General features: G+C 38.2%; 1 non-coding gene across 1 annotated transcript; it reads right to left on the bottom strand.

Moving 5' to 3' along the window:
- Positions 1 to 1,543: 1,543 nt before the first annotated feature.
- trnaa-ugc (transfer RNA alanine (anticodon UGC)) lies at positions 1,544 to 1,615 on the bottom strand. Its single transcript has one exon. It is a non-coding gene; the product is annotated as a tRNA-Ala (tRNA).
- Positions 1,616 to 11,052: the final 9,437 nt, after the last annotated feature.

Genomic DNA, 11,052 nt, shown 5'->3' with positions numbered 1-11,052 from the left:
TCATAATTTTATTTTTATTATTTATCCTTTTGGGATGACTTCTGCAAGGAAATTTAAATATTACTGAATAAAAGAAGAAACCTGGGTAAAACATGTAATGTTAATGTTGTATATGGCTTCAAAACCTGTAAATGCAATTGCAGTGGCTGGAAATCAAACCTGGGCAAAATGATTGAACTGCTATGGTATAAATCATAGTTGAAAAGTAACACACCTGTTGCCTTTCTAGTGGACAATACAACGTTCACTGCAAATCTTGTATCACAGACTGAAAAAATGATGAGAAATGCATTGGTGGAGATGGGTAGCTTCCACTACTTCTGAGATAACACTGTCTTTTCTACCACTCTTGAGGAACACCTCTAGTTGTCTGCAGGATTCAAACCTGCACGGGGAGACCTCAATGGATTTCTAGTGCATCGCCTTAACCGCTCGGCCACAACAACCTGCAATTTAGTGCCAGACCTATTGGAACAAATGTTAATAAACTTTTGAATTGGTTAGTAGTAGTTACCAGACACGGGCAAAGTGCAAATCGTAGTGCACTTCCTGTGTCTGTGGATCCTCATGGAGGCAGCTTGATTGATTGATATGCTCCCTTATTTGTACCATAACAGAGATCTAATATTTTATCAAATTGGGATGGGCTAGTAACCTTTCTGGTTACTTCTTGAAAAATAAAGCTAGAGACTGATCTTGCATTTATTACCATAAATGCAAGGAGGTCACGGCAACTCACAACACTGTGCTATTCAAATATGCACTAATCCTTTTCAATTGTTGAGTAAAGCAGGACATGGGTAAAGTGCACCGTGTTTTTAGACACTTGATAAGTTAATCATCCACTTTATGGCCTTTTAATACTCGCTGCATTGTTTCATTTTCTCTTTCAGAATAACAGCTTCTGCAGCTCTTTGACAGACTGGACAAGGAATACCAGCTGGAGATGCTGGGATTGAACCAGGTCCTCATACATGCAAAGCATGCGTTCTACCACTGAGCTACATCCCCTGAATGTTTCCAAATTCTTTTACTTTTTCTAAGATCATTGAATAAGAGAAGAACGCATATCAGAATCGGAAACTCGGTCAGTGGAGCCATGAAAAGACCCATGACAATCTACCTGACCATAGCCTTTCAAGTCAGTGACAAATCTAAGCTGCATTTCCTTTTTACCAAATTCATTTCCATTTTGGTAAAATGTTTTGCGTCAAAAGTAGTCTGTTGTTCAATATAATCAGACAGCTCAATCTGGCAGTGTTGCCATAAAAACACTACATGCCAAACAAACTACTTGAACATTGCCCTTCTGGTCACAGACTAATCACATTTCCTTGATGCATTAATGCATTTTGTTTGTTTGTTTTATTTGATCCCCATTAGGACAATGCACTGTTAGCTGCAAATCTTGCAACACATCTGGTCATTGAGACTGGTTTTTGCATTAATTACCATGAACACAAGGAGATTGCCTTTTAATACTTTTGTCTTTCAGAATAAGAGGTTTTGTAGCTCTTTTACAGACTGGACAATAAACACTTGTTGGAGATGCTGGGGATTGAACCCAGGGCCTCATACATGCAAAGCATGTGCTCTACCACTGAGCTACATCCCCTGAATGTTTCTAGACAAACCCCTACCCGGGTAAAATGTTGAAGTAAACTTGTTTGTTTTATTTGGATCCCCATTAGCTTCAGCATGAACTACAAGCTTTTCTTCCTGGGGTCCTACAATCCTTTCTTTCACAATACTCTTTATGACATTTCATCACACACACACAGACATAAATTAGAAAATACTAACCATAATTAAATCTTAAAGTTAACGCAATTTATACAAGAAATAAATAAAAGACACTACTCCGAATAGATTAATCAATTTAATAAATAAGATAACAAAAGCCCTATAACAAACTAATTTTAAATTACATATTTAATTCCTTTGAAATAAATATGTCTTGAGTGATTTTTTAAACCATACTGAGAGTTGTGCTTGATGGCTCAAGAGTTGTGCTTGATGGCTCTTGTCAAAGTCTTTAATGACATCCACCTTAACACAGATAATGGCAAAATTCAATCTTAGTATTACTTGATCTCAGTGCTGCATTTGACACGGTCGACCACGATATACTACTAGACCGATTGGAAAACTGCGTTGGCCTTTCTGGCTCAGTACTAAACTGGTTTGAATCCTACCTAAAGAATAGGGATCACTTTGTGTCTATAGGTAATTATGCATCTGAGCGTACAAATATGACGTGCGGAGTTCCGCAAGGCTCCATTCTGGGGCCTCTTCTGTTTAACATCTACATGCTTCCACTGGCTCAGATTATGGAGAAAAACAAAATAAGTTACCATAGTTATGCGGACGACACACAAATTTACATAACCTTATCGCCAGGGGACTATAGTCCAATACAAAACTGACTAAGTGCATCAAACAAATTAACGGCTGGATGTGCCAGAACTTTCTGAAATTAAATGAAGGAAAAACTGAGGTGGTTGTTTTGGAGCAAGAGAGGAACGATTAAAAGTCTGCGCTCAGCTTCAAACAACAATGTTAAAAACAACAGACAAAGCCAGAAATCTTGGTGTAGTCATGGACTCAGACCTGAACTTTAACAGCCACATTAAGACAATTACAAAGTCAGCCTACTATCACCTTAAGAATATATCAAGGGTTAAAGGACTTATGTGTCAACAGGATTTGGAAAAACTTGTCCATGCCTTTATCTTCAGTAGACTTGACTACTGTAACGGGGTCTTTACAGGTCTCCCTAAAAAATCAATCAGACAGCTGCAGCTGATTCAGAACGCTGCTGCTCGAGTCCTCACTAAGACCAAGAGACTGGATCACATCACTCCAGTTCTGAAGTCTTTACACTGGCTTCCTGTGTCTCAAAGAATTGATTTCAAAGTACTCCTGCTAGTTTATAAATCACTTAACGGTTTAGGTCCAAAATACATTTCTGATCTGCTACTACACTATGAACCACCCAGACCTCTCAGGTCATCTGGGACAGGTCTGCTTTCTGTCCCCAGAGTCAGAACTAAACAGGGTGAAGCAGCTTTCAGTTTCTATGCTCCTCATATCTGGAATAAACTCCCAGAAACCTGTAGATCCGCTGCTACTCTCAGTTCTTTTAAATCAAGGCTGAAGACCTTTCTATTTGATGCTGCCTTTCTTTAAATGACTAATCATTTCTTAAATTTCTTATGCTGCACTGTAAATTTTATTCTTGTGTTTTATGTTTCTCTTTGTTTTAACTGTCTATTCATGTGTTTTACCGGTTTTTAATGCTTGTGATTTTTAACTGTTTTACTTGTGTTTTATCTGTTTAACTGATTTTGTGTAAAGCACTTTGAATTGCCTTGTTGCTGAAATGTGCTATACAAATAAAGCTGCCTTGCCTTGCCTTGCCTTGCCTTGATAGTCGTTGGGAGAGAGTTCCATTCACACATCGCTCTGTACCCGACAGAACGCTAAATTAATTTAGTTTTCACCTTAGGTAAAATAAAACTCCTTCCTACTGCACGCCTCGTTGGATGATGATGTGTAGCAGTACTAAAGGACAGTTTTGTTTGAAATAAAAGGTGTTTTGTTTGTTATAACGTTATGTAAAAAAAACATTAGCAAATACTCAAATCTATTTTTAACTTTAAACCATGAGAGTTGTTCATGCATGTTATCAACATTTGATCTAATCTCACACGAGAGATCCACATGTGCAGCTTTATTCTTTAGTCACTTGTCATTTTTTCATATTAATTGTTGAAGTGCTGGACCACACCACTGAGCAGTAATCCAGATGTGAAAAAAAACAAAACCTGAAGGACTTTTTTACCTATCTGTGGTGTGAAGATGTTTGCACACCTTTTAATAACTGACAAGGTGTTGCCCATTTTAGTTACCAGCTTCTGAATGTGTTTGTCCCAACACAATCTCTTGTCAATTATCACACCCAAAAGTTTAGCCTCTTCTCTTTGCTCTACAGAAGTTTGCTCTATACTGAGTTCAAGTTTCGATTTGGAACATTAAAAAAAGGAGTTCCAACCACTAAACTAGTAGTTGTAGAGCCATTGAGATCAGCTTGTTACTCCTGATCCAGTCCACCACTGTAACTCTCTCTGTAGTTTAGTAAACAGATGGTAAATCATTAGTAAAGATTGTGAAGAGGAGTGGCCCAAGACAACTTCCTTGAGGAACTCCATGTTCCACAAGCCTGAAAAACTTCCATTAAAGTAAAATAATTGTCTCCTATCAGTCAAATAACTTTCCATCCATAATAATGCAGTTTGTGAAAAACCATAATATTCCAGTTTTTTTAACAGTAAGTTGCGGTCAATCATATCAAATGCTGCAGTAAAATCAAGCACCACAACACCTATTATTTTTCTCTCGTCCATATCCTTAAACCAGTCATCAACCATCTGTGTCAGGGCAGTGGCAGTTGAGTGTTTTCCTCTGTATGTATGCAAGCTGAAAAACTGTAACTAAATTATTTAAAAAATAAAACTGAATCTGTTCATAAACAATTCTTTCCATTATTTTACAGAGAATTGGTAATAAGCTTATTGGTCTACTGTTTGATCCAGAGAAAGGCATTTTCTTATTCTTTGTATTGGCACAACTTTACATATCTTCCATGCTTGCAGACATATATTTTCCATAAAACACATATAATTATATGAGCAATAGTTGGAACAATGATTGAAACTATTGGATTAATCCACTTATATTCAAGATAGTCCCCACCAGGTGGTTTGTTTTACAATTCATCAGAAGCCACATGTTTTACTTATCATGATCTTATTTATCAATGTTTTTGACAAAGCCGTGTTGTGTAGCGGTGTAGTATTTTTAAGCTTATTTATTTTATTGATAAAATAATCATTGACACAATTTGCTATATCACTTGGTTTAGTAAGAAAATCACCTTCATTTTTCTATCTAAAAGGTCTATCTCTGTAGGGATCCATCCCATAATGTTGTCACACACTTAGAATAATAATCTGAGTCTTTCAGCACTTTTAGTGGATGGAAACGTTCTCTTATCAAGGAGTTTAAACACAGAAACGGCAGGAAGGATAAATCCACCAAATCAAACCACAAATAATCAGCATGAGGCCTCGTTTAATTTCTTTTATTTAACAACAAAACAATAACTTGAGAGTGAACAATTAAAAATGGCCAACTTCTAGTTTGTTGGTAATGATGAGAGGACCAATTTACACAAATATTTCTAAACCACTATTTAAGGGTGACAAAAATGTATTCCTAAAATAAAATTACAATGACTTTCTGTCAGCCAAAAAAAAGATGTATGTTTCTAGAGATGAGAAGGAAGTTGTAACAAAATCAAAAAGTTTCAAACATGTCTACGTTTTCCAACCAAAACATCTTTAAACGTCTTAATGTTTCTCCTTGGGCCTTCTCCTTCCCACTGTGGGTACATTGTGGTTAGGGTTGGGTACCGAAACCTAGTTCTAGTACGGCACCGGTGCCTTAACACCCGGTATCTATGGGACCGAATAGTAACGGGTATTTGGGGGCTTCATTTCGGTGCTACTGAAACACCAGGGCTGCCTTTTTCCATCTAGTGGTTGTTTTTGTCATGTAGCAGCAATTTACTAGAGAAATATATTATTATAATTTTGTTTTACATTAATTTGGACCATATACAAATAAACAAGCTGTTCTTAAATGTTGCTGGCTGTCTTGTTGTGCTCCCTTTTTTTATTTAAACATATACATTTAAAAAATATATTTTTAAAAGAACGGGTTCAGGCACCGATTCTGGTGCCTAAATGGTAAAGGGTTCTGAGGACAGGCAGAAAACAGTCCAGCTGATCCACAATAACATACATGTTGATCAGAAGATAAAGTTACTGCTGGTCAGCCTTCAATGTGGAGAGAAGATCAGAATATAACAAAACAGCTATCAAAGCATGAGGAGGAGGAAACAGCTTGGCTCTGAAACATGTTCACGAGGCAGTGTGAATGCGCTGGTGTCTTTTAAGGCTACTACTCTGAGAAAAGGTTTTCCCACATTGTTCACACCAGTACGGCCTCTCTCCAGTGTGAATGCGCTGGTGAGTTTCAAGGTTACCCCTCAAAGAAAAGGTTTCCCCACATTCTTCACAGCTGTACGGCTTCTCTCCAGTGTGAATACGCTGGTGAGTTTTAAGGTTACTATGCTGAGAAAACGTTTCCCCACATTGTTCACACCAGTACGGCTTCTCTCCAGTGTGAATGCGCTGATGTCTTTAAGGTGACTAATATTAGTAAAGGTTTTTCCACATTGTTCACAGCTGTACGGCTTCTCTTCAGTGTGAATGCGTTGATGTATTATAAGGTAACTACTATGAGAAAAGGTTTCCCCACATTGTTCACAGCTGTACGGCTTCTCTCCAGTGTGAATGCGCTGGTGAGCTTTAAGGGCATCACCACGAGAAAAAGTTTCCCCACATTGATCACAGCTGTACAGTTTCTCTCCAGTGTGAATGCGTTGATGTCTTTTCAGGGCACTCTGTTGTGTGAAAGCTGCCCCACATTGATCACAGCTGTAAGGCTTCTCACCAGTGTGAACTCTCTGATGAATCTTTAAATATCTTGATGTTGTGAAGGATTTGTCACAGTGCTGACAGCAGTGACGTCTGACTCCTCTTCCTCTCCGTTTCTATCAACAGAGAAAAACCAAGAGAGTGAGTTATGGCGTTTTTCCACTGCTGGTAACGGCTCGCCTCGGTTCGCCTCGGCTCGGTTCGGCCCATTCCGTTTCCGTTTTCCTTTGCAGATTAAGTAAAGCCTCAGCGTGGCTGGTCACTATAGCAACGCGTGATGACGTAATTTTCAGCGCGACTCACAACAGCACGTCGGCTACTTGCCGCGGCCAGAAGAAATGTTTTGTTTCAAAAGAAGCTGAAGGAAGCAACAAAAATCACCGCTAAAAAACGGGAGTTTGGGAATTCTGACGGAGTTCAGACGTCGACATGACGGTTGTTCGCCGACACAAATGGGTAAGTTAATTTTCCTGGTAACGTTAGCTAACATTTGTATGTGTTCAGCATCGCAGTCAGTATTACTATACGCTATATAAAGTACATGAACTTTAGCAACCATGATTACACACCAAAATATGTGTGCTGTGTACTGTTTGTGTTTCAGAGCATTCACGCTTTGCAAAATCGCCGCCGCAGACCGTCGGGTGGGCGATGTCCGACCGGTGAGATTTCTGGTTCTGACCTACTGGACTTCATATAATCTTTATGAGAGTCACGGACAGTCTTATGACAACGACTGGGATGCATCTGGGACAGCAGAGCCGGGGACACTGTCACAGGGTGCAGAGGAAGAAGACCGGGAAGTTTGGGAGGGTTTGATGCGCTACTTGAAAAGCTAAATAAAAACTTTTGTTATATATATTGTCTTGTTTTTTTAAAGTAACAGTGTGCAATATTGGAAACGACATGAAGCCAACAACAAAAGTAATATAAGAAACACCTGGAAGGTACTGAATGAAATTATCAAGAATAATAAAGGCACAAAGTAGACACTAACTATTTCCTGACAAAAAACAATATAGAGGTTAAGGATATGAACTTCAAATGAATTTAATGATTATTTGTTGGAGTAGGTCCAGGTTTAGCTGAAGAGTTTGCAAAGACTGACAATATGAATGATGTGTTAAGCAAGAATGTAAAAATTAATGAATCTGTGTTTATTAAGGGAACTGATGAAAAGAAATTATTGAGATCGTTAACAAATTTAAGAGTAAAAAGTCCACCGACTGGAATGGTATTGACATGTTCATGGTCAAAAGTATTATTGGCTGTGTTGCCAAACTCTAACGCATGTATGTAATCAATCTCTAAAAACTGGAGTCTTTCCAGATAAAATGAAAATGGCAAAGGTGATACCAATATACAAGGCTGGTGAAAAACATACACTATCAAACTATAGACCTGTTTCACTGCTCTCCCAATTCTCAAAAATATTAGAAAAATATTTTCTACAAGGATTGATAGCTTCATTACTAAACATAATATTCTTTGTGATCAGCAATATGGTTTCAGGGCTAATAGGACAACTTCACACGCAATTATACAGTTTGTAGAAGAAATATCAACAGCAATAGAACAAAACAAATATGCAGTGGGGATATTCTTGGATCTTAAGAAGGCATTTGATACAGTAGACCACAATTTACTGATCATGAAATTACGCAAATATGGAATTAGGGGGACTGCACTTTCATGGTTAAATAGCTACTTACAGAACAGAACACAATATGTTGAATTGCAAAACCATAAATCAAAGATAAAGAAAATCACCTGTGGGGTCCCCCAGGGGTCAGTGTTGGGGCCATTGTTGTTTAACTTGTATATAAATAATATATGGGAGGTGTCAAAAACACTGACAACCATTTTATTGCTGATGATACTAATTTAATCTGTTCTGGGGAAAATTTGGAACAACTCTTGGATTCAGCAGAAAATGAATTAAAAAAGATGAAGAGCTGGTTTTATGCTAATAAACTAACACTAAACTTAAGTAAAACTAAATTTATAATTTTTGGTAATCGTAACACAACCTTACACAAAAACTTATGATAAATGATATTGAAATTGAAAGAGTAAAAGAACTTAAATTTCTGGGCGTCATAATCGACGAAAAATTATGTTGGAAGCCACATATACGCTATATTAATGGTAAAATATCTAAATCAATTGCTATACTGTATAAAACCAATTATTTATTAAACCAGCGCTCATTATATATGCTGTATTGTTCCTTCATACTTCCATACATTACTTATTGTTTGGAGATATGGGGAAACACTTACAAAACCAACACTGAACCTATATTCATTCTTCAAAAGAGAGCCTTAAGAATTGTAAATAAACCACTTATAGAGCACCAACTAATCCACTGTTTATTAAATAAAAGCACTAAAATTCAGAGATATTGTTGACTTTAAAACTGCACAAATTATGTACAAAAAAATAATCATCAGCTGTCAAACAGTGTCCAAGGGTTGTTTCCAATAAGAGAGAGCAAACATCATTTAAGAGGAATATTTGTATATAAAACAAAACCTATAAGAACGAATGCTAAATATCACTGCATCTCAACTAAAGGAGTTACTTTATGGAACAGCTGCAGTGAAGAGATGAAATCATCTAGTAATTTCAAGAGATTATTTAAAATGAATATATTAAAGGGATACGAAAAGGACTTGAAGTGATGGTATTGTAGTAGACTGTATGGTTTCTTGGCATTTATATGCTGGTATGTCTATATATTAATATTTAATATATATAATAAAAAGAGGGTTTATAAGTGTTTGTGTATGTATGCATCTGTGTCTAGGATGTGTAAATAATAATGTGTAAATAACTGAAGAATAAGATTTACTAAAGGATAAAAGTAGAGAAAGGGGGTCGGACTTGATAAGTTGTTTATCAACTTCTTCCTACTCCTTTTGAACATGAAAATTTTTTTTGTTGCGTTTGAATGACTTTCAATATTGGAAGACTGTGCTAAAAAGTACATGACCTTATTTATGTCATTTTAATTATATATGTATGCAGGAATGTATATAAAAATTTAATGTTTTTTTTTTTAATGTTCAAATAAACTATTAAACTAACTAAGCCGCTAGTAGCCCGAACAGTTGAAAAGTGAGAATAGTGCAGAGAGTGGATATTCTGTCGGTGTCCGGCTAGATTTGTTTTAAATGTCCCGTTTGTTCTGGAAACACACTCCGCACTCTGGTCTGCTAACAACGCGGTCATAAGTGACGATTCTCTCCGACCAACCAGCAGTCTGCAGGTAACCACGTCACCTTTTGGTATCGCCTCGGCTCGCTTGGAACCTCGACTGAGGTAGTACTACAAAAAGTACCTGGTAGCAGGTCCCGGGGACTTTATTTCGTAATGGAAAACCAAAAAAAGCGAATAGAGCCGAGTCGAGTCGAGTAGATACCACGCAGTGGAAAACCGCCATTAGTGAGGTGCCATGCTGTAGAGCTCCATCTTAAACTAGAAACAACATTTAGAGCATGTCTATGGAACATTGTTTGACTGACTAATTACCTTTCTTAAAAAATGTAACATCCGGTGTTCGTTAGTTTGTGATAAACTACTTATAGATAGATAGATAGATAGCTTTATTGTCATTACACATGTACAAGGCAACAAAATACCGTTCGGAGCATGCCTCCGGGCCGCTGCTAATACAAGCGCCGCCACACGCACTCCCTGAAAACAATATATGCTGACAGCAACATGGTAATACAAACATCACAACGTAATGCACAAGACAACACACAGTTCATGTGGATACATGAAGGAATTTTTTGAAGTGGCATATAGAGGGGGTGTGAGATACACAAAATTGAGGCAGACATATGGATGTGGGGGCGGATGGGGGAGGGAGTGTATGGTGGGTGTGTGAGATAGTGAGTTGTGTGTGCAATGTGAGCATCAAACTGTCTGTGTTGTTAAAAGCTCAGTTCATCGGCGTAGCCTTGAAGAGATAACCAGAGCACAGGACGAGATAGAATGGCCAGCTGCTGGTTGTTTTCCTGCTCGGTTGAAGGGTTGCGGGGAGGGGGGTGCGGGTAGTTGATCAGTTGCAGTCCAAGTTAGGTTGACTCGGTAGAATTTATCCGAATCAATGTCCATCACTCAATGGTTACCGACCTCAGCGTCATAAGTTCCCCAGACAGCTGGTGGGTAAATTTGCTGGCGGCTGTGTTACCAATTTACGATAGGTCAGCGAGACCCCAAGGCCGATGATCAGGAGCCCCACCAACAGAATTCCAATTATCCAAATATCTTCAACGTCTTCCACAGTGAGCACGTCCAGGCAGACCACCTGCCAATCCCCCCAGGAATCGCGAGCGTAGCCTGCAGGGAACGTTCCACTCGGACATTGTGGCTCCCCGGAGAAGCATGTTTAGATGAAAAAAATCTTGTCAATGGCGCTGAGTGACCAGTTAATCAATTCCATTTCGAATGTTTCAGGAAAACAGCGGGCAGGGGACAA

This window comes from Etheostoma spectabile, unplaced genomic scaffold (assembly GCF_008692095.1).
Source record: "Etheostoma spectabile isolate EspeVRDwgs_2016 unplaced genomic scaffold, UIUC_Espe_1.0 scaffold00003502, whole genome shotgun sequence".
In the NCBI taxonomy this organism is placed as follows: Eukaryota; Metazoa; Chordata; class Actinopteri; order Perciformes; family Percidae; genus Etheostoma; species Etheostoma spectabile.
The sequence above is the reverse complement of the archived record's forward strand: the minus strand, read 5'-3'. Positions and strand labels throughout refer to the sequence as shown.